The sequence below is a fragment of the Garra rufa genome, chromosome 19, assembly GCF_049309525.1.
Source record: "Garra rufa chromosome 19, GarRuf1.0, whole genome shotgun sequence".
NCBI classification, from domain to species: Eukaryota; Metazoa; Chordata; class Actinopteri; order Cypriniformes; family Cyprinidae; genus Garra; species Garra rufa.
Window position 1 is genome coordinate 30,402,380 of NC_133379.1, and position 14,038 is coordinate 30,416,417.

Consider the following 14,038-nt stretch of genomic DNA (forward strand, 5'->3'; position numbering starts at 1 on the left):
TTGTGCCTCATTTGGATGTCACAATGACAATAAACAAGAGTAACAACACCATGTGATTATGTGACGTTCTGCCCTTTTTTGAGCTCAGCTGTGCAAACTGTTAAGGCATTTTTTTCTTCTCATTTTGGTGTGTAAGATGGTTTGCTGAAAACTCATAATTATATGTCATTGTGCAGGCGTCTATATCACGCCTGTTCTCCTCCTTACTGTCTCTCTATCCTCGGGCAGTCTCAGACTTTTACCGGTGCCCTCAGCTCCAGCTCCACTGACTGTAATTATCTGTTCTGAGACAGTGATTTAGTACTGTCCATCCCCAAACCCACAATAAATCACATGCAGTGAATGCAAAGTGGCTTTACCATGAAATATTTACCAGAAATATTTCTCTTTTCTATTCAGGATGGATGGAAGGATGGAGAGATAGACAGACAGACAGACAGACAGACAGACAGACAGACAGATAGACAGATAGACAGATAGACAGATAGATAGATAGATAGATAGATAGATAGATAGATAGATAGATAGATAGATAGATGGATGGATGGATGGATGGATGGATAGATAGATGGATGGACAGACAGATAGATGGATGGACAGACAGATAGATGGATGGACAGATAGATAGATAGATAGATAGATAGATAGATAGATAGATAGATAGATAGATAGATAGATAGATAGATAGATAGATAGATAGATAGATAGATAGATAGATAGATAGATAGACGGATGGATGGATGGACGGACGGACGGATGGATGGACGGACGGACGGATAGATAGATAGATGATGGACAGATAGATTGACGGACGGATGGATAGATAGATGGATGGATGGATGGATGGATGGACGGACGGACGGACGGACGGACGGATGGACGGATAGATAGATGGATGGACGGACAGACAGACAGATAGATAGATAGATAGATAGATAGATAGATAGATAGATAGATAGATAGATAGATAGATAGATAGATAGATAGATAGATAGATAGATAGATAGATAGATAGATAGATAGATAGACGGACGGATAGATAGATGATGGACAGATAGATTGACGGACGGATGGATAAATGGATAGATAGATAGATGGATGTATGAATGGACTGACAGATAGATAGATAGATAGATAGATAGATAGATAGATAGATAGATAGATAGATAGATAGATAGATAGATAGATAGATAGATAGATAGATAGATAGATAGATAGATAGACGGACGGACGGATGGATGGACGGATAGATAGATGATGGACAGATAGATTGACGGACGGATGGATAAATGGATAGATAGATAGATGGATGTATGAATGGACTGACAGATAGATAGATAGATAGATAGATAGATAGATAGATAGATAGATAGATAGATAGATAGATAGACGGACGGATGGACGGATAGATAGATGATGGACAGATAGATTGACGGACGGATGGATAAATGGATAGATAGATAGATGGATGTATGAATGGACTGATAGATAGATAGATAGATAGATAGATAGATAGATAGATAGATAGATAGATAGATAGATAGATAGATAGCCTTGTCAACACTCATCAGTCTTCTACAGATCCAGAACTGACTGGAATTTTCTGGAAGCAATTATCCGTTATTTAGGAAGGACCCTTGTGACAGATCTCCACGGATTGTCTCCATAAGGGCTCTCTGATTTCTGTGTTACGAGTTGAGGGTGTGGATGGTCCCTCTTTGATTTAAGATCTTCTCTTTGATTCAGAATACTACTAGTGTTTTTTTTCTTCTCTGCTTTCACATAATTCACATCAGCTGGATCTCAGAAAGCTGTAGAGAAACTCTGCGACTAGTGAATTCTGTCAGATGATGCTAAAAATCTGTCTGCATGTGGACAGTGTTTCCCATGGATTTCCCATTGGTCCATCTGTATGCGGAACCCAAATAAACTGCTTTGTTACAATCAATTAATTCTGATCCACCTAGGCATGCATGTAAGTAATTGTATCTGGACACTACAAGCTCTCAAAGACAAGAGCGCACGCCACACTCAGTTCGCCCCGAAGCCACAAAGCCAAACAGGTGTCTCATTGTGTGAAGACGATGATATGTGTGTGCCTGCATGTAATCTGCGTGTATGTGGGTGGACTGGGAGTTTGTGGGTGTGCTAGTGTGGTTTGCACATATTAGACTGTGAGTTTCACTGCATTTTTGTTGCAGGTGATGTATGTGTGTGTGTGTGTGTGTGTATGCCACCATGAGGATCTGGATGTGTTTGCTAGGATGGTTTCTGTTGGATTTAATGAGATTTGGAGTGCATAGTCAGAGGAATCACATTCCAAAGGTATGGCTTCATTCTGGCAATGTGTTTGTTTGTGAAAATTGTTCTGACAAATCATGCATCCACTTCTCCTATCTAATAACGACATGTGGGTTTGGTGGTGCACGCTAATCCAATAGTTATGAAGCTCCACTTTGATTTGATTTTTTAGTACATGTATAAATATTTGTGCTGAAAAATAAGTCATGTGCGTGTAATCAAGTGTTAGTCCGTCTATCCTGAAAGCTGACTGTGGTTTGGCTGCAGATGTGAGAGGTTACAGTGGTTTCGGTTTATATGAGCGAAATAGTTTTCACTGAGCTGGTTCGACCCAGATTACCACAAATGCTGGGTTCATGTCCAGTGTCACGGTGCAGATTGTAACTATATTTGACATTTATTGGTTTCGCAGTATTTTATAATTTTGTAGTTGATTTTTTGCACTCTCATTTTTTTCTTTTAATAAACTGGATTAAATATACTGTGTGTGTTATTACAATGCATAGAGCTAAATTGAATTCCCAGCTTGTCCTTGTATTTAAAAACCCTCAGTGACAGAAAAACAACAGCTGTGGCTACAGTTTTATAACAAGACCAAAATAACATAATGGATGAGACTGAGAATTAATTCAGCTATTTCTGCAGATGTGATTGGTGTTTTCTTAATTTTGCTTTTATGCCTAACAGTCTTTATTAAATTTGTTTAGTTTTCAATTCCCACTTTCTCTAGAAAATCTAGGACACCACTGTATTTAAATCAGTCTAAGTGCAAGATTCAGCTGGTTTGTCGTTGCCTTTATAAATACCTGTGTCTTGGTGATAGATTTACAGATAGTCGCTGTCTTTCAAGTCAAAACTGTTTTTTTTGTACTGACTTATTGTATGCACTCGACCACATTTTTTTGCATACAGTATTTACAGACCAAGACATTAAATGCAAATTTGTACCTTTCAGAACTAAGGTATGATAATAGGCAAGTTTCTTTTGATTTTCTTGCCCAAGTGTACATTTTATTACTGGTGGTGCTTAGCTGGCATGTAGACGCGTGTGTAAATAATGTCTCTGAAGCCTAAAGGCATAACTCTTTTATTTTTTTAGGAAACCTTTACCTCTTCTACAGATCTGTCATCTGGTCCTTTTCACTGATCTGTCTAAACTGTGTTCAGTTTTTTTTTGTAACTTAAATAACAGTACATCATGTGCATATCACAGCAACAAATCTGGGAACGTTTATTCTTGATCGTTGATTCATAACGTATCATAACAGTCATACTCGTATATAGAACTTTGCCCAATCTTGTCACAGTCGCTTCTGTATTTTCCCCACTTGTCAGGATGATTAATGTGAATAGAGATTTTCTGTGTAAATGTCACCACCACAATCTTAGGTTGTTGGCTTGCTCAGTGTCTGTATTATATTCTCTTCCCTAGATACAATATGGATCACTCTGTCAATGTAAATCTATTAATTTTTTTGTTTCTTTTAATTTTTTGGCAAAATTGCAAAAAACAAACAAACAAAAGCCTCTGGTCAGTAATTAAAGACAAAGCCTTGCAGCAGTGATGTTACAGATGTTTTTATGGTGGTTCTTGTCACAGGAAGCCCCCTGGTGGCCATATAGTGTTATAGCTGCAGCTAGGGTGGAAGCTGCTTTTTACTGGGTGACTGGGCAGTTAATGTGAGTCAGTGTGTTCTGACCTTCTTTGGCAGGCTATTAGAGGGATATCAGACTAACAGCAGGAAGATAAGCTGGAAGACAGCCCTTCGTAGCCAGGTGGAGATCAAGTGTCGGTTTATCAGGCCATGGCCACACAAAGGGCCATTGTTAATGATAGTATTAGGGCAGGGGGTATGATTTTACTCAGGTACTCTTTGTATGAAGGCTTTTACAGGCTACGGTCTAATGTAATCTTTTCGTTTTAATATGGTTGTTTTTTATACTTTTAATATGTTATTTATTTTTATTTTTTCAGTTTTTTTTTCTTGAAAGCCATGAAATTGACTGAACTGGCAACACAAGTATAAGCAGTATAGTTACAATAAATCAACTAATTACTCACACATGTTTTTTCTGAAATTAATCGTGATTAATCGCAATTAATCCCACCTAACATTAAAGTTTTTAAATATACTTTTATATTGCAATAATTTCACATTCAATCTTCAAATTAATGTAGAAACAACATAAAGACAGTATATTTTTAATATTTGTTAAATATTTTTATGACTGAAGGTGAGTATCACTGATACCAATATTACTGATGTCTCTAGGATTTTTTTTCTCTAATATTTATCCATTGACTATAGCCATTTAACATTGCAGTATAATTTAGAGCTATCAGTTTTAACATTTATTAGACTTTAAAAAATAACTTCTAATTTCAGTGAACTTAAAAGAATCTTCACATAAACTTATTTTCCTGTGTCTTTCAACAAGTATGAAATATACAGAAATGTAAGTTTTCAAACACTAAAGTACTAAAGTACTAAATTAAACACAGATGAATTCTTAGATACAAAAGTAACTTTTTATTTTGTTCTTTGATTAATAAACATCACATCAACTGGGTTATCAGCAACATAGGCTCTTTGGAAATACGTGCACTGTAAAAAGTTTGCTGTAAATTTTACAGTAACTTACTGGCAGCTGGATGCCAGTAAGTTACTGTAAAAATGTTTACAGTATTAATACTGTAAGTGCATTTACAGTACTAAAAGGTCTTTACTGTAATTTCATTTACAGTATTTTTACTGTGATTTCATTTAAAGTATTTTTACTGTAATTTCATTTACAGTATTTTTACTGTAATTTCATTTACAGTGTTTTTACTGTATCTTCAATTACAGTATTTTTACTGTATTTTCAATTACAGTATCAGTACTATAGAGTTTATTTTCATTTATTTTAAACATTTTTTACCTGTAAAAACAATCCAATTAACCTACAGCACTGTAATTCAAGATTTTTACCACCCCAACCCCATAAAAATCACAATAACTCCTAAGCATTAGTTCTGATAATATTCTTTTTAATTGTTGAACATTTTCTTTTTAAAAGTACAGAGACTTTGTATCATGGCAAACATACACATACTGAAAAGCAAAAATAAGTAAGTACACTACCAGTCATAAGTTTTTGAACACTAAGATTTTTTTAAAGTATTCTCTTCTGCTTACCAAGCCTGCATTAATTTGATCCAAATTTAATTTATTCCTTTGATCAAAGCTGAATTTTCAGCATCATTACTCGTCTTCAGTATCACATGATCCTTCAGAAATCATTCTAGTATGCTGATAAACATTATTTAATTTTTAGATTTTTCAGGATTCTTTGATGAATAGAAAGATATTATTTAGCAAGGATGATTTAAATTGATCAAAAGTGATAATAAAGACATTCATAATGTTACAAACTATTTCTGTTTCAGATAAATGCTGTTTATCTGAACTTTCTATTCATCAAAGAAACCTGAAAAAAAAATGTACTCCACTGTTTTTAGCATTATAATAATTTCAGCAACATCATAATAATAGTTTTTGAGCAGACAATCAAATTATTAGAATGATTTCTGAAGGATCATGTGACTGCAGTAATGATGCTAAAAATTAAGGTTTGATCACAGCAATAAATTACATTTTAAAATATATTCAAAAAGAAAACAGTTATTTTAAATAATAAAAATGGTTCAAAAGTGTATTGTTTTTGCTGTACTTTGGACCAAATGAATGCAGGCTTAGTGAGCAGAAGAGACCTTCTTTAAAAACATTTAAAATCTTACTGTTCAAAAGCTTTGTCTGGTAGTGTAAATAAAATAAAATCATACAGTAAAAATGTGTTTGTGTTGTGTTAAATTTTAGTAGTTTTGAGTCAAAGTTGACAAGCTCTCTGATGAGAAACGGCAGAATGGGATTCAGGCTGATGCTTGTTGTTTGCACCCTCTTTCCAGAAGTCCATCTGATCTGTGACTGTCAATGCATTTGCTGCCACAAAGGTTGACTGTCTGAACAAACCTGCAAGCACAAGAAAAACAGTGTTTAAAGAATTTGCCTCAACTGTCAAACTTGGTGCTGTATGCATTTTAAAAAAAAAATGATATACTACATACGAACGCAGTAGTAAGAAAAAAAACTGAAGAAACTTTTTCTTGAAATTTTTTATAAAGAATTTTATGAATGGGTCAGTAAGTCACTGATTCTAGGTGTTTAAAAAAGGTAAATTCATTCAGTAATGAAACACTGCTGTGTGCAGAGATGCACAACATGGCTTTGTTAAGAACCGTTTTTACTAAATGGAGCAAAAAGACAATATTTTCTTCTTGATTTAAAGGAGAACTCCGGTGTGATTTTGACCTACAGTGTATTGAATCATGATACCGAGTGTGAACGTACCTTGCATATCTCATCTCGTCTTGTCCACTGCAGTCCGAAATCTGGGGTCAGTTATCCGATGCTCACAACAGGTTGTCAATGAGAGTCAACAGGGCATCGAAGAAGCCATGTAAATAAATCACTGTTTTACACCATTTACGAGGCACAAAGTAGCTCCACACTTCATTGGTAGACTTCCAAGGGCCCTGACATTTAAAACGAGACATTGAGAACTCAGAAAAAGCACCGGTAGTTTATTTACGAGAAGATTTATACAGACAGTTCCTGCAAGAAAAAATCCGGCCGCCGCCATCTTAAATTTAGTCACGATAAGTCGAGTGTCGAGCACCAAGGAATTTATCAGGTTATCAACTTATCAGGTTGTAGTTTCCTTCGTGCTCGACACTCGACTTATCGTGACTAAATTTAAGATGGTGGCGGCCGCTAAACTTCCTGCAGTTACTGTCTGTATAAATCTACTTGTAAATAAACTCCCGGTGCTTTTTCTGAGTTCTCAATGTCTCGTTTTAAATGTCAGGGCCCTTGGAAGTCTACCGATGAAGTGTGGAGCTACTTTGTGCCTCGTAAATGGCGTAAAACAGTGATTTATTTACATGGCTTCTTCGATGCCCTATTGACTCTCATTGACAACCTGTTGTGAGCATCGGATAACTGACCCCAGATTTCGGACTGCAGTGGACAAGACGAGATGAGATATGCAAGGTACGTTTACAGTCGGTATCATGATTCAATACACTTTAGGTCAAAATCACACCGGAGTTCTCCTTTAAATCACTTAATATTACATTCTTGTTTATTGAATTTTGTTGCCCTGACACTTAGTAAAGTCTGCCACAGACCATGCTAAATGCTAACCAATCTGTTCATATAAACATTCTAAACAGGTGTGTGTTTCCTAGAAAGTCTGTGCATATAATAGGCCTACTATGATTAAAAATCTATATTTGTTGTTTTACAGTAACAATAATCTAAATTGACAGACAGTAAGATTGCTATTATGAATTTAAAGGTTACAGTAAGTTAAAGATACCTGAAGCAGCTGCATTTTGCTGTTTAAATGCTGGTTTAATAGAAATAATTTTAATGCGCATGCAAACTCAATCTTGATGGTAATAAAAACATTCCCAGGAAATAAATGCCTTACAAATGTGTACTTTAAATACAATATAACTTGCTTAGGATAAAAGCATCTGAAAAATGCATGAATGTAAATGCAATGTAAAACAAAATATGTTTTAGGTTACCTTATTCTGCATGTCTGTAAAATGGACAGCTGGCTGTATGATGATTCTGCCCCTGATGGTCAGCATCCAGTAAGTGCTTGGAGAAATCTCCTGTAACAGACAGTGTCACAACACCCTTTTAGTGTTACTATAGTTTATGATCAGAAAAGACAACTACTGTACAGTAATAAAATTTACATTTTTAATAAAATAAACATTTATAATATTTATTAGCAAAACTTGCTATATTAATATATTGCTAGCTCGTTACTCTCTTTAAAAAGTTAACCTGTTCTGCAAGTCAGTGGAGAACAGCAGCCTGTGGCTAATTTGGCTAATTTAGTAACGTTAACATTAACTTAGTTAAATTGATGAAAGGGGAAGCTCACCTGTTGTTTGCACCGCGACGACGGCAATCACCAGAAAAGACTCTAATACACCTCCGATGCAGACGACATGACCACGAGACCACAAACTTGAAAATAAAACACAAAAGATGCAGTTAACCGCGTTGTTCAGTTTTACCTCAGTGTCTCATGTTAGCGCGCTGTTTATGTCACGTCTGTCACTGAAGGGACCGTCTATAAAGTTACATACGACATTCATACACACATTTCTTACTTAAACATCATTTGAAGAGAATTAACGTTACCTTGCTAGCTATAAAGAGGCAGCGTTTAAAAGATATTATGCTGCTCTGTGACTAACGTTAAGTTTGTCAACTTCGGCTTACTGACATTATTAGCTTACCAGTTCATGTTATCATCGATACTATGGCAGTCATTCACAGAAGAAGATCCAAAATACACCTCCGCGCTCCGACGTTACAGACGACATCCAGACCAGAAACTTGAAAATAACAAACAAAAGAAGGGCTTGAAAATACAGTTTAAAATCTCCACAGAAACAGTGGTGTTGCTTAACGCACTTTACCTCAGTATTTCACCTCAGTTTGCTGTTAAGCTTGAGTAAGTGCTCGTCAGACGAACTAACTTGCATTAAAGGGCAGCCGAATATACAAACGTGTTTCTCAGTTTAAATAAAGTTTATTTCGACTAATATAGGTCACCTTAATTTACTCACCAGTCCATGTTTTCACCGTTATGGCGGCGCCCCGGCCGTCAGTCAGAAAAAAAAGGCTACCGACATGAAAAACACGATGAATATTGTTAGTTTGCTGTTAACAAGTGAAAACAATTTAAAATTGTTCAGTTTTTCATAAAACAGAAATAATATACTAACCTTTTTGTCGAGTTATTGATGCAACATTTCTCTTTTGTCCTTTTTACCGCCACTTCCTCTCAACAGGAGAAAAAAAAAATCTCCCTTGCCATTGGTCAATTTTTCGCGGGCAAGTTCACTACTGTAAACGGATTTACAGTAGTGGAGAATTACAGTAGTGATCATATATTTTCCCATAATCCTTTGCAGTTTACAGTAAAATACTGTATATACATTTTACAGTATCTTACTGTAGATATTACAGTAAAATACTGTTCAAATTACAAAAATCGGTTACAGTGTGCCTCTATATGCATTTCTTCCACACTGAAAAAACGTCTCAGGTTACGTAGGTAACCCTAGTTCCCTGAGGACAGGGAACGAGACGCTGCGTCTCATAGTGTCCTGAACCAGGACGCAGCGTAGAGTTCCCTCCGGAAGGGAACTTACCTATATGTATGAATCACTGCAGTTTCCAGTTGAAATTAACACTAGAGGCTGTAAAACTTAGACATATTTTATTCCTTTTTACACAAAGTATGATTTACACGCAGAGTTTTGAATAATAATAAAGCCTAGTTTTCACACAATTACTTGCAGAATATTATATTATGGCTATAAAACAATTCTGCGTGATTTGAAAACTGATACTTTTAAACATTGCCGTCACATATACAGCTTCATCTGCATGAGTTTTCTAATTCAGTAGGTTTGCTTAATAGTTAACCTGATAAGGCGTTGCACTTGAGTGATGAACCCCGCGAAACTACAGTTTGACAAAAGAGATCAAATCCGCATAAGTAAGTTAAAATAGCATGGCTGATACTTGAATTCTGAACTGCTGTGATGCCTACCTCAAGCAGCGTAACAGAGCCACTCTCTGGACATTTCACTTTGAAACTGCCGCGAAACATTCATTAAGGTACGTAATTACGGTGCTGCAGAAATATATATAGAGGCACTTATTTCCATTGAGCCAGGGTTGGTTATTAGCTTATTTGGCTGCTATTACTTTAAGAGCGACCACTGGTGAACGTAATGCGGATCTGACATGCATGCTGGTAGTTTCATTCGCGCTTTAATATGAAATGATACAGGCTACAGTGCAAGCCACCAGATTTGTGTGAAGTGTGTGTGCTATGAGCATGGTATAAGGCAAGAAAAAAGACAAGACTGGTAAATTTTAACTCCATTACACTGGAAAAGTTCATTTTGACAGCGCTACTTATATAACTATCTTTTTTTTTTTTTAGTTTTACACTTGTAAACCTTGCAAATGCCACTAAAGCCGGGCATACACTGTACGATTTTTGACCCTTTTTGCCACGATTTTTCACTCGTGCGAGAATTTCTTGGATCGGGCCGATTTTCAGCTGACTCGTGCGTCTCACATCGTGTAGTATACACAGGGTAACGAGAAGCGATTACCCTCTCACGATCGACAATCGTATGGTCGGATGAAAATCAAACTGGTTTGAAATTCTGGTCGGCCCTCGTGAGTGTATCGCACCGTTGAAGCAATGCTACGAGCGTCTACGACCTGATTACCCCAAAACTCTGGCACTGCGCCTGTGCAAACACGAAAGTGAAAGTGAAGGAAGTAGTGATGGGAAGTTCGGATCATTTTACCGACTCGGACCTTTGAGTCTCGTTCAGCAAAATGAACGAATCTTTTTTCGAGTAATTTCGTTCATTTTAACAATAAATATAATTCAAATGTTAGCCTTTAACCTCCCTAACACATCTACTGCTGACACAAACGTTAATCACACTTCAAACAAAACAAAACAAAACAAAACAAAACTATAATGCTATAAGAAACAGAAAATATTAAATCATTGTTTGCCTGGGTCTTTATTCTAGAGCCCTGCATTTGAGTCCGAGCCCGTCGGGGCCCGAATTTTTTTTTTTTTTTGCCCCTAGGGCCGGGCTTCGGGCCAATTTTCACGTCATAACTTGCACATATATCGGGCGTGATTTCATGATTTCATGCGTGCGTCCCCGGAAGCGCCAGTGATTTCTCGCGCATAGCAGAGTATGAGCGGAGCGCGGAGTGGAGCGGTGTGATTTTGAATGGAGGAAGGAGCGGATTTTTTTAAAAGTCGGAGCGTCATGGTTTTCACTCTCTTCAAGAGCGCTCCACCACCGCTGTTTAGCTTGATAGAGATGGATCACTCAAATCAGAAATAATGTGATCTGTAGGTAAAATAACTGACGAAAACGTATTATTTTCATTACAAACTTTGCACTGGATAAAGCAGCAATACTCTTTTAATGCTGACAATTATTAGCTGTGGTCGGAACAAATATTGCACACTATGTTTGAAACTCTCCTGTTATTTTATTTTATTATATTTTATGAACAGGACTGTTACATTTCAAACATACTTAATTTTTTGTTTTTTTTTTGTTTTTGTTTTTTGACGCGGAGCGGTGTTTCTGACATCAGTGAGAGAGGAGTGGAGCTGGATTATTAAATGCAAGGAGTGCGGGGGAAATTGTTGCCGCTCCACTGTGCTCACATACCGCAGAGAGATTTTCAGCCACGTGGTAAAGTTGTGTTTTTTAAGTTTTCTATATTATTATTTATTCTTTATATATTTGTTCAATATTCGTTTACTTTACCACTGCGACTTTGTATGTTCCGGTTTTGCGCAGCAGAACTGCCTGCCCTGTTTGAAATGCCTTTGTTCTGAGATGGTGATAATAAACTTTAAATCTAACATTTTGCTATATTGATGTTTGTTTTATATCTGTGAATTGCATTGTAGACTAGTCAAGTGTTGATTTGATATATGGTTAAATTGAGTAAACACACTGTGGACCACATACCGCTTGGATATCGATGTCACTTAAAAAACTAACTTACATTTAAAAAACAAACAAACAAACAAACAAACAAAAAACTCCAAACTTTTCTCTAAATTGTTCTGATAAAAAAACCGAAACGAAAAAACATAAACTTTCTATTAAATACGAAATCTGGTCTATTTTAATGGCTGTAACAGTATAAGCTGTTTGGCGGAAAAAAAAGACGGGCTTCGGGTCGGACTCGGGCCAAAATTTTTGATAAGCTGTCGGACACGGGCCGGGCTACAGCCTGTGCGTCTCGGACCAGGGCCGGGCTAGGGCTTAGATTTAAGTCTATGTCTACTTTAGTCTATGGTTCGCTCACCTCGCCTAACGACTCTAAAAACAGGTGAACTAATTCCAGTAATAGGATGTTGCGCATGCGCGACTGAACGAATCACTCCCCGAGACGACTCGTTTGTCCCGAGTCACATTAAAGATTCGTTCAAAATGAGCGAATCGTTCAAGAACGACCCATCACTAGAAGGAAGCAACATGTTCTGTTATTTCAAAAGTTCAATAAAAAAAATAATAATAAAAAAAGAACATTCTTCAGATACAAATAACATCATAAAAAAAAAAGATAAAAAAAGTCCATGCGCTTACACGAACTCACGGAAAGGCACGAGATCGAGCGCTTTTTGCTCTGGTGACCCTCATCATTCCTTGTCAGCATCCTACTACCGTGTTTTTGTTGTTCTTCTTCTTCTGTTTCAAGTCCGACGTGCGATATTGGACGCACAGTGTGAGCGGTAAGATCGCATAAGAGCATCGGGTCGTACAGTGTGAGAACATAAATCGTGAGCTGCGAACTTTTACACCCTGCGATTCTGTCGTGCAGTTTGAGCTAGAGCCAAGAGCAACGATTGATAATATCGCACAGTGTATCCCAGGCTTAAGAGAACTGAAGCATTTGTATTGTCCTACACAAGTCACATTACTGAAACACCTGGCTTAGACTTCATGCAAATAAAGCAACTAGACAGAATCACAGCGGATTTTAAGGAGACACATGTTTCAATTTTGTATGATGTCATTTTGATATACAGCAACAGTCCTCTGCCTTTGACACTGTGATGTGGGTGTTTTATCACAGGGAAAAGGCTGTTTTTCATTTCTCTTCTCATCATTCAGAACCAAGCCAGATCATATGGAATCCAGACCACTGTTCTTTGGCATTTTTTTATTCTTTTTTTTAATATATAATCTCTTTCTTCAGAATTCATTGACTTTATCTCAAATTGTAACCCTTTTGTGTGTGTGTGTGTGTGTGTGTGTGTGTGTGTGTGTGTGTGTGTGTGTGTGTGTGTGTGTGTGTGTGTGTGTGTGTGTGTGTGTGTGTGTGTGTACCTGGTATTCATCACGTTGTGGGGACCAAATGTCCCCACAAGGATAGTAATACCAGTAGATTTTGACCTTGTGGGGACATTTCTTAGGTCCCCATGAGGAAACGGGTTTATAAATCATGCACAATGAGTTTTTTTTGATGAAGTAAAAGTGTGCACAATCTCCTGTGAGGGCTAGGTTTAGGTGTAGGGTAGGTGTAGGGCCATAGAAAGTATGGTTTGTACAGTATAAAAACCATTACGCCTATGGAATGTCCCCATAAAACATGTAAACCCAACGTGTGTGTGTGTGTGTGTGTGTGTGTGTGTGTGTGTGTGTGTGTGTGTGTGTGTGTGTGTGTGTGTGTGTGTGTACCTGGTATTCATCACGTTGTGGGCACCAAATGTCCCCACAAGGATAGGAATACCAGTAGATTTTGACCTTCTGGGGACATTTCTCAGGTCCCCATGAGGAAACAGGCTTATAAATCATGCACAATGAGTTTTTTTGAGGAAGTAAAAGTGTGCACAATCTCCTGTGAGGGCTAGGTTTAGGTGTAGGGTGATAGAAAATACGGTTTGTACAGTATGAAAACCATTACGCCTATGGAATGTCCCCATAAAACATGTAAACCCAACGTGTGTGTGTGTGTGTGTGTGTGTGTGTGTGTGTGTGTGTGAGTGAGTGAGTGTTTTGTGTCACTGTCAGTCTGTTTTGACTTTTTAA

The 14,038-nt window shown here is 37.1% G+C and overlaps 1 protein-coding gene across 1 annotated transcript in view; it reads left to right on the forward strand.

The window, feature by feature from the left end:
• Window positions 1–14,038, forward strand: part of LOC141292056 (uncharacterized) — a 93,502-nt gene that overhangs the window by 45,181 nt on the left and 34,283 nt on the right. The window lies entirely within an intron of this gene.